At 34.0% G+C, this 13,561-nt stretch overlaps 1 long non-coding RNA gene across 1 annotated transcript; it reads right to left on the reverse strand.

The window, feature by feature from the left end:
• Positions 1 to 289: 289 nt before the first annotated feature.
• On the reverse strand, positions 290 to 13,328 carry LOC105463594 (uncharacterized). Its single transcript, XR_976431.2, has 3 exons — positions 13,286 to 13,328; positions 5,063 to 5,236; positions 290 to 3,643 (listed from the first exon to the last, which is right to left on the reverse strand). It is a non-coding gene; the product is annotated as an uncharacterized lncRNA (long non-coding RNA).
• Positions 13,329 to 13,561: the final 233 nt, after the last annotated feature.

The following is a 13,561-nucleotide window of genomic DNA, read 5'->3' on the forward strand; positions in this document are numbered from 1 at the left end:
CAGATTTTTGTAAGAGCATATGTTTCCATTTCCCTTGGGTATATACCTAGAAGTGGAATTGCTGGACCAAATGGTAGCTCTATATTTAACATTTTGAGAGACTATAAGAATGTTTTCAAAGTGGCTGCATCATTTCACATTCCCAACAGCAATATGTAAAGATTCTAATCTTTCACACCTTCATCAACACTGGATACTATCTGACTGTTTTATTGAAGTCATCCTAATGAGTGTAAAGTAGAATATCATTACGGTTTTGACTTGCATTTCTCTAATAACTAATACTGAGATTATTGTCATGTGTTTATTGACGATTTGTTTATTTTCTTTAGATAAATGCCTCTGCCAAATATCTGTCCATTTTGTAATTGAGTTATCTGACTTTTTGTTATTTAGTTGTAAGTGTTCTTTATGTGCACTAAACATAAGTCCTGTATAAGATATAATATTTGCAAATATTTTCACTAATTTTATGGATTATCTTTTCACTTTCTGATTATGTTCTTTGAAGAATAAACTTTTTTAATTTTGATAAAGTAAAATGTATCTACTTTTTATTTTGCCAATGTTTTTGGTGTTATATCTAACAATTTATTTCCAGATCAAAGGTAACTAATATATACCCCGATAATTTCTTCTGAAAGTTCATAGTTTTAGCTTTTATATCTAGGTATTTCATACAGTTTGTGTTCATTTTTGTGTATAGTATGAGGTAGTCTTCAAATTTCGTTGCTTATACATGGATATCCAGCTGTCCCAGTACTATTTGTTAAAAATACTATTCTTTCTCCATGGAATAATATTGGCACCCTTGCTAAGAATCAATTGATGATAGGCATATAACTTTATTTTTGGATATTTAATTATATTACATTGATTTGTATGTCTATTCTTATGTCAGTATCACTCAGTCTTGATTGCTTTTGCTTTGTAGTATGTTTTGAAATTTAGATGTGTGAGTCCTCCAAATTTGCTCTCCTTTAATATTGCTTTTGGTATTTGGGATCCTTTAAATTTCCAAATAAATTTTAGGATCAAGTTGTCAATTTCTTAAAAAAAAAAGAAGCCTGTTTAAATTCTGGAAAGTATTGTGTTAAATCTGTAGATAGATTTGGGAAATATTGCAACCATAACAATAATAAGTCTTCAAATTTATGAATATGGAATACTTTCCATTCATTTTGTTTTCTGACAATGCTTCACAATATTTAGTGAATAAGTCTTATGCTTCCTTTGTTAAATTCTCACCTATATACTTTGTTCTTTTGATGCTATTCCTAGTGAAATATTTACTTAATTTCATTTTTTGATTTTTCGTTGCAAGTTTATAGAAATACAATTGATTTTTGTATATTACTGACATAGTTTAATAGTTCTAACAGATATTTTTAGTGGATCTCTTAGGATTTCACATATAGAAGATTTCTTCAGCTGCAAATAGAGATAGATTTTACTTATTTCAACCAATCTTATAAAGATACTGTATGTTTCTTTTTCTTGAGTAATTGCCCTGGCCAGAGCTTTCAGTGTCTTACAGCAAATTAGTTTATTGATTTAAGATTTTTAAAATTATTTAAATATGGGACGACTTACTTTCAATTGTAAATTTTCTTCAGTATTTCTCATAAGGCAGTTCTGCCAGCAACAAAATTAATCAGATTTTGTTTATCGTGGTGTGTCTATATTTTGCATATTAGTTTTGCTAAATATATGATTTTTGGCTGTTTTTTTCTTTGAGCATTTTAAATACGTTATTGCTTTCTTGCCCTCATTGCTCTGATGAGAAATTAACTGTTACTCTAATGGGGGTTTCCTTTATTTGTGAGTTTTTCTCTTGTTGCTTATACAATTTACCCCTTGTCTTTGTCTTTTCATATTTTACTTTGTCTAACAGCATTTTATTATGTCATTGAACAGACCTCTTTGCATTTATCCTACTTAAATTTTGTTAAGCTTTTTAGATGTGTAGATAATGGTATTAATCAAATTTTAAGTGTTCAGCTGTAATTTCTTGGGTTTTTTTCTCTTTCTTCCTCTCCTCTTTTCTTAGAACCTCATTATATATATTTGATGTTCTTAATGGTGCCCCACATTTCTCTGAAGCTATGTTCATTTGTATCATTGTTTTCTCTCTGTTCTTCAGATAGTATAAATCTCTATTTACTGCTGATTTAACAAATTCTTTCTTCTGACAGTTCAAATCTATTGTTGAGCCTCCCTAGTAATTTATTTTTTTGTCCATTGTAGTTATGTGCCTTTTAACTCTAGAATTTTCATTTGGTCCTTAAAAAAAAATACACTTTCTGTCTCTTTATTGGTATTATCTATTTGATAAGACTTTGTCAGCATAACTTCATTTACTTCTTTAAACATGGCTTTCTTTAGTTCTTTGAACATATTTTTAATTGCTTCTTTGAAGTCTTTGTTAAATATGGCATCTGGTTGCTCTAACAGGGAGCTTCTGTTGACTTACTCTTTTCTCATGTAAGAATTTCTTGTTTTTTTTGTATGTCTCGTATATATTTGCTAATGAAACCTAGATACTTTAGCAAATATATTGCAACAAAATTGAGAACTAATCTCTCTCTATGCAGGGCTTATTACTGTGGTTTTCTTGTTCATTTTAGTGACTGCTTAGATTATTTTAGTAAAATCCGTTTCCTCTGACAAATTGTTTAGATTATTTAGTAAAATCTGTTTTCCATCAGATATGTAGAGGGCACAGCCTTGTGCATGCACATAGTCACCTTGGGGATAACAATGGTTTTAGCAGGACAACATTTGACTGTCTCTTTTTCTGATCACACCAGAAGAGAATTTCACTAATTGTTAGTTGATTGCTTTCAATTTCCACAATCTATTTTTTGACATTAATTGTTCCACAGACTGATCCAATTAAAATTTGGCCTCTTTGCAGTGATACTTCATGGACTCAGTGATGGAGAGTTGTTGTGACTCCCAGCAAAGTTCTACTTACTTGTTTCTTTTCCTGGTTTTTTCTTGTAAAGTAATTGGTACATGATTTGGCTCTTATCACCAATGAAGCTACAATTCTCTTTTCAATTTCTGTTTACTACAAACACCATTGTTTTTGAAAGTATCCTTGGGCTTAATATTCCCACACTTTGTTGCCAATAAAGTAATTTCTTTTAGGGAGAGATTTAAGCTGTTTGTTAGGACCTGCCTCTCTGCCTGGGCAAAATATCTGAGCCACGGTTCTGGAGCTGGGATCAAGGACAGTGCCATCCTTCTTTCAGAGTGCCACCACTACTTTAGTAGCTGAGTACATAGAAGAGAGAGGTGGTTGCCTCGGGACCTAGTTTTATTAGCTTTTTCTTTCCCAACACTTAATCTCCACTTTATGACCAAGACAGTGAGGGTGAACAGGAATCCCATACTTTCAGCTCACTACACCTTAGTTAAAGCTTTGATACCACAAATAGGGCTGGAAAGAAGAATATAACACTGCTGCTTTTTTTTCAGGAATCATCCTCTTTGACAGGTAACTTGAAGTCAGGATATAAAATGCTGATGTCCCAACTCTCTGGAGAAGATACTGTAGTCCTTAACAGGAAGCTGGAGCTAGAGGAAACTTTGTGTTCTTGACATTTCCTGGTTGGGATGGAGTTTCCATTACACTAAGCTGGAAGGGGAGAAGAGTGGAGAGGTTGTGGTTCAAATACCGCTGTTTTTACAGAGTCTTTATAATAGAGTATGTTGAATATTTCATTATTTACTACATATTCTTAGATGCATTTCCAGATACTCTAAACATTATTGTTATCTTTGTTGCTATTGTTTGTAATTTTTACCAGTTTTCCTGAGGAGTGTGTCCAAGGGCTCCTCACATTGCCATACTGAAAATGGAAACCTTGACTCTTTATATTCAGGAATTCAAGGTATTTCCAACATCAATATTGCAAATTATTAAAGATGCCCATTGACCTTTGCAAGGCTCAAAAAAATAAATTCCTAATTTTAAGTCTTACTGATGATCACAGACCGGTATCATATCCAAAGTTATAAAGAAACCAAAAGGAAGACTCTTTACCTCTGGGACTGCCGTATTCCATCAAGCAGTAATAGTAACAACTCTCGTGATGCTTTTCAAAGCCTAGCACATTGTTTTACATTAATCCTGACTGTAATTTTTTGTGGTGGTTACTATAATTTGTATTTTACAGATCAAGGGACATGGAAGAGATTGTGCTTTTCTAGTGTCTGTTCTGCCCAAGGGCCCTTTTCTATTCTCCTCTGCATTGTAGGGGCTGGCTTACAGGCTGCTTGTAACACACTCCACTGTCAGCTGGATTCTGGATGGGATCAGACAATGTGGCATTATTGGGAGTTGGGAGGACTGAAGAAAGAGATAAGTCAGGTTATTTCTGCCTCTCCTTTGCATCTCCTTTCTCTCCTTCCATTTCTATTACTAGCTATATCTGTTGTATGGTTTCATTTGACATTAAGTGGGACCAACTAATCGTCACATTTTCTGAGTGATCTAGACCCTGCCCTGCAGCAGCACTGCTCCCTCCCTCTGACCTTCTGTCTCTGGGTATCTAGTGACTTTCTGGTGGGACTTATTTCTGGGGAACCTTACATTCTCTGTTTCCCTTTATATCTCTCTGAGCATCTATGTAGCCCCGTTTCCAAATCAAAAATACATTTCTTTTTTTTTTCTTCTTCTTTTTTTTTTTGAGGTGGAGTCTCGCTCTGTCACCCAAGCTGGAGTGCAATGGCGACATCTAGGTTCACTGCAACCTCCGACATCTAGGTTCACTGCAACCTACGCCTCCGGGATTCAGGCTATTCTCCTGCTTCAGCCTCCTGAGCAGTTGGGACTACAACGTGGGGTAATTTCCCCACATTGGCCAGGCTGGTCCCTCCACTTGAGGCAACTCCTGACCTCAAGTGATCCGCCTGCCTTGGCCTCTCAAAATGCTGGAATTACAGGTGCAGGAGTAAGCCACCGTGACCAGAAGAAAAATAAATAAATAAATAAATAAATAAACAAATAAATAAATAAGTAAATAAAAACACCTTTCTTAAAATGCACAAGTACCTTCTGTTGTGGGTTAAGTTCCTGTGGATTCATTTACTTAGATGTTAAGTGGCAAAAATAAAACTTGAACCCAGAAGAGCCAAATGGACTCCCAAGACTGTTTCCACTTCTATGACAGAGTAGCCTTCCAGATCACTCAGTCCATTGCTGATTCTGTTTGGGAAAGGGGTTATTCTGTTTAATGTAGGGAGAGAAAGAAGCATAATATTGTGAAGTTAAAATTCTGTATGCTACAAATGTAATGAATATTACTTACTGTTCTGTGATTATTCTAAAACTGTGTCCACATCTTGTCATGGGTTTTGTTTATTGTTACCAACAATAAATGGCAAATGGGAGTATATGTTCATTGAGATAATATTTCATTTAAAAAATGTTAAATCAAAAGTATTTGACCACCGTGTCCCTACATGACTTCCAATTTGTTTCCAATCATTTGCCAAATATTTTTTAATTATGTATTATCACATTTTATACATAAGGTATAGAACATAATACACAAGAAAGAACTATTCAAAAATCACTGAACACCAATGTGCTCTTTTAATCATGAAGTAGATTCAAATAAATTTGGGGTATTTATTTTAAAAGTTTAAAGACTCTATTAGGCTGTATTTGATCACATAAAATACACATTTTACTTTCTGCCACATTAACATAGGAAGAATCAATTTCTGAAAAAATTGTTAGTAATATATTTTATTATTTGTCTTTTCTCATTAATAAAGATTTGATAGCTGACAAGAAGCAGTAAAAGATTAGAGAAATATATATAAATTATACAAATGCATATGCTTCTCCTGGTTTCTGAATACTATTTTGTTAATAAAGAAAAAATGTAATTCACATGACTATTTTAAGCTAATTTTATCTTTTTTTCTTAAAAGGGGTATTAGTTTGATTCTAATACTATAATTACAAAGAAAACCAATACTCTGCCTTGTCCATAATTTATCTCTTTCCTTTATCTAGAAGTATATAATTTATGCCATTTAAAGTTCATTATTTTTTTCTTATTATTATACCTTCAGCAAGCATATATTAAGGGCCTGCACATGTGCATATCTAGTTATCACAGTTGCATTTAATTTTAAAAGGCAGTTAATGTCATTTCCCAACTAACAAAACCAAATTAAAATCTCTATTGACAGAATAGACCAAAATTGAGAAATAGCTGATATAACACAACTCTCTACACAAAAATGTATGCGCGCACACATACACACACTTGTTCATAGACATAGCATTCATGATGACAAAATTCTAGAAATTTTAACCAAATATGTATGCTAAGTATCCTGAAAAAGCAGATTAAATAAGCAGTGATTTCTTATTATGGATTCCCCAATTTAAATAGCTACGAAAAGCCATCTGGGCATATGCACAGATGCACAGCTTGGCTGCAAGCACAGCAGTTTACAGAAAGTCATATGCTAAATTTGGACATTCAGGTCTTCCCTTTGCACTACATTTTCAAAGGCAGATTATGAAGAAAAGAGTTGAGAATGTAATGCACATGTATAGTTAACAAGGTTTTTGCACTTAACTTATTTGAAATCGATTGCAATTTAAAGATGCAGTTATGTGCTCTCTAACCCCGTACTGAATGTATCATGGGAAAGCAATTTCAGAGAAATTGCCTCATAAGACGTAGTTAAGTTAGTTCCTAAAATATGTAAATCAAACTTGTTCCTTGACTAATTGTGATTCAATCTATGATTAAATTTAATTCCTCTTGTTTTACAAATCTAGTATTTTCTCAAAGGAAACGTAGCTATGAATATAAATAAATTAAGACAACATATTTTGTTACTTAGTGGTTCCCAACCAAGAGTTATTTTTTCCTTCAAGACAACATTTAGAAACATCTGGGTATACTTTCAGTTGTCATGACAGAAAGAGGGGCTGGCCTCTAGTACATAGATACCAAGTAAGTTTCTGAAAATTCTGTAATGCACAGGAGAATTCCCCTTGTAACCCAGGCTAAAACATCAGTAATTCTGAGATTGAAAACCCTGTTATGGAGTAACATTTGATGATTATATTTTATTGTCATGTCACTACATCATAAATATACGCAGGGCCAGTTTGGTGAGTTATGTGTAAAAACAAGAACTCACTGAGTTGGACTAAAAGCAGCTTGGAGAAGGAAGAAGAGTCAGTAAGCGTGGACTCTGATTGGAGAAATTTTTCAGTCTGAACATGTGAGACAAGAACAGACGGGTTAATAATAAGCAGCATCCAAGTGACATGTGAGATAATATAATATTTCACATGTATTTAAATGGAGACCCAGAGGAAAGAAATGGGTCAAAAATAATTTAAAGACATAAAGATAAGATATTTTCCAGATTTTGTGACAAACATCAGCTTAGAAGTCTAAGAAGTTCAGTGAGTCTCAAGAACGTTAAAAGCAAAGACAAGGACATCTAGAAACACACAGTCAATCCTCTGAAGGAAGATAAAAAGTAAATCTTAAAGAAAGCCAGGAAAAAAGAGAAGACAAACCACATACAGAAAAACAATGGTATAAATCATCTCAACCTTCTCTTTAGATCCTACAAAGGCCAGAATAAAAAAGAAAATGACATGCTTCGAAAGATGAAAACAATGTTGTTCACCCCAAATTCTATATTAACCCAAAATATTCTTTAAAAATACAGGCATCATTAAGACATTTTCAGATAAATGAATACTGAGATAATTTGCTGTTAGAAAACTGCGCTACCCTACTCAGCAAATGTACAAGAACAGAAATTATAACGAACTGTCTTTCAGACCACAGTGTAATCAAACTAGAACTCAGGACTAAGAAACTCAATCAAAACCGCTCAACTACATGGAAACTGAAAACCTGTTCCTGAATGACCACTGGGTACACAACGAAATGAAGGCAGAAATAAAGATGTTCTTTGAAACCAGTGAGAACAAAGATACGACATACCAGAATCTCTGGGACACATTTAAAGCAGTGTGTAGAGAGAAATTTATAGCACTAAATGTCCACAAGAGAAAGCTGGAAAGATTGAAACTGACACTCTAAGATCACAATTAAAAGAACTAAAGAAGCAAGAGCAAACGCATTCAAAAGCTAGCAGAAGGCAAGAAATAACTAAGATCAGAGCAGAACTGAAGGAGATAGAGACACAAAAAACTCTCCAAAAAATCAATGAATCCAGGAGTTGGTTTTTTGAAAAGATCAACAAAATTGATAGATCGCTAGCAAGACTAATAAAGAAGAAAAGAGAGAAGAATCAAATAGACGCAATAAAAAATGAGAAAGGGGATATCACCACCGACCCCACAGAAATACAAACTACCATCAGAGAATACTATAAACACCTCTACACAAATGAACTAGAAAATCTAGAAGAAATTGATAATTTCCTGGACACTTACACTCTCCCAAGACTAAACCACGAAGAAGCTGAATCCCTGAATAGACCAATAGCAGGCTCTGAAATTGAGGCAATAATTAATAGCCTACCAACCAAAAAAAGTCCAGGACCAGATGGATTCACAGCTGAATTCTACCAGAGGTACAAGGAGGAGCTGGTACCATTCCTTCTGAAACTATTCCAATCAATAGAAAAAGAAGGAATACTCCCTAACTCATTTTATGAGGCCAATATCATCCTGATAACAAAGCCTGGCAGAGGCACAAGAAAAAAAGAGAATTTTAGACCAATATCCCTGATGAACATCGATGCAAAAATCCTCAATAGAATACTGACAAACCGAATCCAACAGCACATCAAAAAGCGTATCCACCATGATCAAGTGGCCTTCATCCCTGGGATACAAGGCTGGTTCAGCATACGCAAATCAATAAATGTAATTCAGCATATAAACAGAACCAAAGACAAAAACCACATGATTATCTCAATAGATGCAGAATAGGCCTTTGACAAAATTCAACAGCCCTTCATGCTAAAAACTCTCAATAAACTAGATATTGATGGAATGTATCTCAAAATAATAAGAGCTATTTATGGCAAACCCACAGCCAATATCATACTGAATGGGCAAAAACTGGAAGCATTCCCTTTGAAAACTGGCACCAGACAGGGATGCCCTCTCTCACCACTCCTATTCAACATACTATTGGAAGTTCTGGCTAGGGCAATCAGGCAAGAGAAAGAAATAAAGTGTATTCAGTTAGGAAAAGAAGAAGTCAAATTGTCCCTCTTTGCAGATGACATGATTGTATATGTAGAAAACCCCATCATCTCAGCCCAAAATCTCCTTAAGCTGATAAGCAACTTCAGCAAAGTCTCAGGATACAAAATTAATGTGAAAAAATCACAAGCATTCTTATACATCAGTAACATAAAAACAGAGAGCCAAATCATGAATGAACTTCTATTTACAATAGCTTCAAAGAGAATAAAATACCTAGGAATCCAACTTACAAGGCATGTAAAGACTTCTTCAAGAAGAACAACAAACCACTGCTCAGTGAAATAAAACAGGACACAAACAAATGGAAGAACATACCATGCTCATGGATAGGAAGAATCAATATCGTGAAAATGGCCATACTGCCCAAGGTTATTTATAGATTCAATGCCATCCCCATCAAGCTACCAATGAGTTTCTTCACAGAATTGGAAAAAACTGCTTTAAAGTTCATATGGAACCAAAAAAGAGCCCGCATCTCCAAGACAATCCTAAGTCAAAAGAACAAAGCTGGAGGCATCACGCTACCTGACTTCAAACTATACTACAAGGCTACAGTAACCAAAACAGCATGGTACTGGTACCAAAACAGAGATATAGACCAATGGAACAGAACAGAGTCCTCAGAAATAATACCACACATCTACAGCCATCTGATCTTTGACAAACCTGAGAGAAACAAGAAATGGGGAAAGGAGTCCCTATTTAATAAATGGTGCTGGGAAAATTGGCTAGCCATAAGTAGAAAGCTGAAAGTGGATCCTTTCCTTACTCCTTATACGAAAATTAATTCAAGATGGATTAGAGACTTAAATGTTAGACCTAATACCATAAAAACCCTAGAAGAAAACCTAGTTAATACCATTCAGGACACAGGCATGGGCAAGGATTTCATGTCTAAAACACCAAAAACAATGGTGACAAAAGCCAAAATTGACAAATGGGATCTCATTAAACTAAAGAGCTTCTGCACAGCAAAAGAAACTACCATCACAGTGAACAGGCAACCTACAGAATGCGAGAAAATATTTGCAATCTACTCATCTGACAAAGGGCTAATATCCAGAACCTACAAATAACTCAAACAAATTTACAAGAAAAAAACAAACAATCTCATCAAAAAGTGGGCAAAGGATATGAACAGACATTTCTCAAAAGAAGACATTCATACAGCCAACAGACACATGAAAAAATGCTCGCCATCACTGGCCATCAGAGAAATGCAAATCAAAACCACAATGAGATACCATCTCACACCAGTTAGAATGGCGATCATTAAAAAGTCAGGAAACAACAGGTGCTGGAGAGGATGTGGAGAAATAGGAACACTTTTACACTGTTGGTGGGATTGTCAACTAGTTCAACCATTATGGAAAACAGTATGGCGATTCCTCAAGGATCTGGAACGAGATGTACCATATGACCCAGCCATCCCATTACTGGGTATATACCCAAAGGATCATAAATCATGCTGCTATAAAGACACATGCACACGTATGTTTATTGTGGCACATTCACAATAGCAAAGACTTGGAATCAACCCAAATGTCCATCAGTGACAGACTGGATTAAGAAAATGTGGCACATATACACCATGGAATACTATGCAGCCATAAAAACGATGAGTTTGTGTCCTTTGTAGGGACATGGATGCAGCTGGAAACCATCATTCTCAGAAAACAATCCAAGAACAGAAAACCAAACACCGCATGTTCTCACTCATAGGTGGGAACTGAACAATGAGATTACTTGGACTCAGGAAGGGGAACATCACACACCGGGGCCTATCATGGGGAGCGGGGAGGGGCGAGGGATTGCGTTGGGAGTTATACCTGATATAAATGATGAGTTGATGGGTGCTGACGAGTTGATGGGTGCAGCACACCAACATGGCACAAGTATATATATGTAACAAACCTGCACGTTATGCACATGAACTTAAAGTATAATAATAATAATAATAATAATAATAATAATAAAAGAAAACTGTGCTACCAGAAATGAATAAGAAACTTAATCAGGTTGAGATAAATTATACCAGACTAACAGGAGGAAAACTACATCTGAAGAAAAATAAATAAATAACTAAAGTGGACCCCAGATGGAAAATAAATGATAGCTATAAAGGACTAAATTTTTTGCCTCCTGGATAATGTAAAAACAAATAACTAATTAAAACAAACAAAAAAACCTACCATTGTAAATAGGGGTTTATATTGTTTGCAGAATTAGAATACATGAGAGTAATAGCCAATGCACAGGGGATGATAACTGTAATTATACATTTGAAAAGTTCATATATTTTTAAATTATGAATATGAAATGATTTGGTAATTTTAAAAAGCAAAGAGATAAATTAAAGATGTATTTTCTTTGTAACTCCTATAGCAACCACTAAAATACGATAAAAATCTGTTTAGCTAAAAAATCAATATAGGAATTAAAACCTATGTAAAAATGTAGGCCAATGTAAAATAAAGTGAGAAAAAATAAACAGGAACTAAAAAGTAATGAAACACACACACACACACAATAGCAAATATTTAGACGTACATCCCTCAATAATTGCATTAAAGGTAATAGACTAAACACTTCACTTATAAGACATAGATTATCAGCCATAATAAAAAAAAAGTAAGATCCAGCTATCAGTTGTCTGAAAGAGATGCACGTTAAATATAAAGACACACATAAATTGAAATTAAAAGTATAAGGACAGATATACTATGCCAATAATAACTATAAAATAGATAATGTGTCACTATTAATATCAGAAAAATTAGACTTCAAGATAAGGAGTAGTAGCAGAGATAAAGACAACATTTTATACTTGTAAAAGGTTGAATTCACAGGAAGGCATAAAAATTCCAAATGTATCTGTGCCTAATAATATTTCAAAATATGTAAAGAAAACTTGACAGAAATAAAAGAAGAAATTGATGAAAACAGTTTTCAGAATTTTATAAATTATTTTGTTTATATTTTGTAATAAGTACATTGTGTCAAACACGAGACAGAAATGAGAAAATCTGTCCCAGAAAGTGGTAACCAGAAGCCAGTTTGGATTTACCAATATGACATGGGTAAATTGAAAATGCTTATGAATCAACAAAAAGATAATTCTTCACTGTCTGTATCAAAGTGGTCACAAAAGCTTAAAGTAGAACGATCTGTGGCTTGCTCAGTTTTCAATCCCAATCTCAGTTATTTGTTTTCAACACTAATTGACATAACACAGCAATTTATTTTTGGTCTATTATTTTCACAAGACAAGCAGCCTAGTGTCTTCCAAAATTTTCAGACCATGGATCATAATGAGAAATACACTTCACGTTGACGTCCAACACACACATGCACACACACTCATACACAAACCTAGAATAAAAAATGTTTCCTAAAACAATACTCCCCCTTATAATGTATAATGGCAACCCTCTCTATTCCACTCTATACTGTTTCAGTTCTAATCTATTCTACTTAATTCTATTTTATTTATTAATGCAGGACTTAACTCATTAAATTTACTTTAGGACCTATTAACGAACCATGATCCACAATTTTAAAATTTATATTTGGACTACAATCAATATGGTTGGTTAGACTAAACCACTAAAACGAAATATATTAAATAGTGAAGTATCTGCAATCATTAAGCTATTTAGTCATATTATGAATATGATTATTTAACTAGATTTTACTTAATTAGAAAAACATTGATAATCTGGTTCTTAATACTGGTTCATCCGTGAGGTAGGCATGATTTTTAGTGCACCATTCAATATATCTTACACTTTTTTCTGTTCAGCTTTACAAGTTATATGTAGAAAGAGTGGTTTATTGAATGAATCTTGAGAAGTTAAAGTTTATAATAAAGATGTATGAAAGGAAGGAGGATTAGAAATAGTGAAGAAAAGAGTTGGAATAGAATAAGGTCAACAGCAGAAAATAATATGGAGAATACAAGGCAAAAAATAGAAAATTAGACATACATAAAAGTTTGATAAATCAATAAAGAAATTAAAAATATAAGAAATTTGATGTTACTTGTGTGGCATGAGTAGGATGTCAATATCAACGGCCTTTCAACAGCAGAACTTACCAAGAGTGATATCATAATTGTACAGAACACTTCTTGCTTATCAGGTACTGTTCTAGGTGCTGAACATGTGCTAACTTGTTTATAGGCTCATAACAGTTCTAGAAATTAGGTGCAGTTATTGCTCCCATTTTATTGAGAAAGAAACCAAGATTTTTCAGGACCACACACCTTATAAGTGTAAAGCCACAATGTAAGCAAGAATTATGTATCCCTAAAGCCCA

The sequence above is a fragment of the Macaca nemestrina genome, chromosome 3 (assembly GCF_043159975.1).
Source record: "Macaca nemestrina isolate mMacNem1 chromosome 3, mMacNem.hap1, whole genome shotgun sequence".
Taxonomy (NCBI): domain Eukaryota; kingdom Metazoa; phylum Chordata; class Mammalia; order Primates; family Cercopithecidae; genus Macaca; species Macaca nemestrina.